This window comes from Daktulosphaira vitifoliae, unplaced genomic scaffold (genome assembly GCF_025091365.1).
Source record: "Daktulosphaira vitifoliae isolate Bord-2020 unplaced genomic scaffold, ASM2509136v1 Scaffold_1, whole genome shotgun sequence".
Classification (NCBI taxonomy): Eukaryota; Metazoa; Arthropoda; class Insecta; order Hemiptera; family Phylloxeridae; genus Daktulosphaira; species Daktulosphaira vitifoliae.
The window spans coordinates 47,099,813-47,102,032 of record NW_026099572.1 but is presented as its reverse complement, the minus strand read 5'-3'; the positions used below and the strand labels follow the sequence as shown (position 1 = coordinate 47,102,032).

General features: G+C 25.7%; 1 protein-coding gene across 3 annotated transcripts in view; it reads left to right on the top strand.

Annotated features, from left to right (window-relative positions):
- LOC126898656 (cytochrome P450 4c3-like) overlaps window positions 1-2,220 on the top strand; it is an 11,939-nt gene that overhangs the window by 2,158 nt on the left and 7,561 nt on the right. The gene's annotated exons all lie outside the window — the stretch shown is intronic.

Here is a 2,220-nt window from a genome sequence, read left to right as displayed (position 1 = left end):
ATCTGCTAGTTCATTATTAATATCCTAATTAAGATAAAGTATGTTGAATGAAAAAGGGATTATTAAAAAATATTATTTCTCATAAAAAAATAATGTTGATCCATACACTTTTCAATATGTCATAAAGTTAAAAATGTAAAAAATAAAATCGAGAATTTTCACACAATGATAGCATTTGGTAGCCATTTTCACCGTGAAGATAAAATAAAGTCCGAAATTTTTTTTTTGCATAATAAAGTATATTACATTAGCTTTAATTTAAGATATATATAAAAGTGTCAGACTTTCCGGAACACTTTCAAAATTTAAGTTGAAAAAGTTCTACTTTCTACATGCATTTTTTAGATTTGAACCCCCCTCGTATATAGGGAAATGGTCGGATTTAAAAAAACAGTATGTCAAATGAAAGATGTATATAAATACTACTCCTCATGAAAAAATTGTACTGATCCATACATTTTTCAAAAAGTTATAGCATAATAAAGTTAAAAATGTAAAATACAAAATCGAAAATTTTCACACAAAAATAGCATTCGGTAGCCATTTTCACCGTGAAGATAAAATAAAGTCCGAAATTTTTTTTTCGCATAATAAAGTAAATTACATTAGCTTTAATTTAAGATATATATAAAAGTGTCAGACTTTCCGGAACACTTTCAAAATTTAAGTTGAAAAAGTCAAATTTTTGTGAAAAAGTTGTCATTTTAAATCCCCCCCTGTAAGCAGGTAAAAAGTCAGATTTATAAAAAAAATATACCAAATGATAGGTAAAGACATCATTCATCTATAAAGAAAAATTATATTAATCCATACATCTTTCAAAAAGTTATTGAAGTTATCGAAGCTAAAAAAAAAACTGAAAATGTCAAAATACGCGGTTTTACTACTGATATGGAGATTTATCAATAAATATATCTTTTTAAGAATATTTAAATGTAACTAAATTTTAGCTTCGATGCGAAGCTGAGAAGGTATTGGTTTTACTATGGTGTGTGTTTTTTTTTTATGTCTGTTACCACTTTTTCTCAGCTCTCACCGAACGGATTTCTTTCAACGATACGTCAAAAGATCACAAATCGTATCTAGTCGAAGACATTACCCTTCAAAATTGAAAAAATTTCCCTCGTTCCCCGTAAATGGGGGAAACCTCCAAAAAAATTACAAATTTAATAATCGCTAATTTTCGAAATTTTTTCAATTTTTTTTACTAAAAACTGCCGTAACTTTTTCAAAAATGAACATATCTGTTGATATTATTAAACAACACACTGAGTACAGTAATATTATTTAAGATAACAGTTTAATGTAGTTTTACTTATGTTAGTGTAGTACAAGGTCAAAGGGACACATTCCTTTTACGATTATGTTGTTTTACTCAATGCAGCCTATTTATTCACAAAAACTTTACTTTTACACATAACTTTTGAAAGTGTTCCAGAAAGTCTGACACTTTTATATATATCTTAAATTAAAACTAATGTAATATACTTTATTATGCAAAAAAAAAATTTTGGACTTTATTTTATCTTCATGGTGAAAACAGACATCAAAGTTTATAAAAAAAATACGATTATTGTAAAAAAATTCNAAAAATGAACATATCAATATAATTTTTTTTTATATAGATGTTTGATGTCTTTACTTATCATTTGGTATATTTTTTTTGTAAATTTGACACTTAACCTGCCCACAGTGGGGGATTTAATATGACAACTTTTTCACAAAAAATTTACTTTTTCAACTTAACTTTTGAAAATGTTCCGGAAGGTCTGACACTTTTATATATATCTTAAATTAAAGCTAATGTAATATACTTTAATTTGAAAAAAAAAAATTTGACCTCTGGACTTGTCTTCGTGGTGAAAGTTGACATCAAAGTTAATAAAAAATTACGATTTTTGTAAAATAATTTTTTTTTATATTTTTAACTTAATAATGCTCTAACTTTTTCAAAAATGAACATATCAATATAATTTTTTTTTATATAGATGCTTGATGTCTTTACTTATCATTTGGTATATTTTTTTTGTAAATCTGACACTTAACCTGCCCACAGGGGGGGATTTAAAATGACAACTTTTTCACAAAAAATTTACTTTTTCAACATAACTTTTGAAAATGTTCCGGAAGGTCTGACACTTTTATATATATATCTTAAATTAAAGCTAATGTAATGTACTTTAGTTTAAAAAAAAAAAATTTGACCTCCGGACTTGTTCA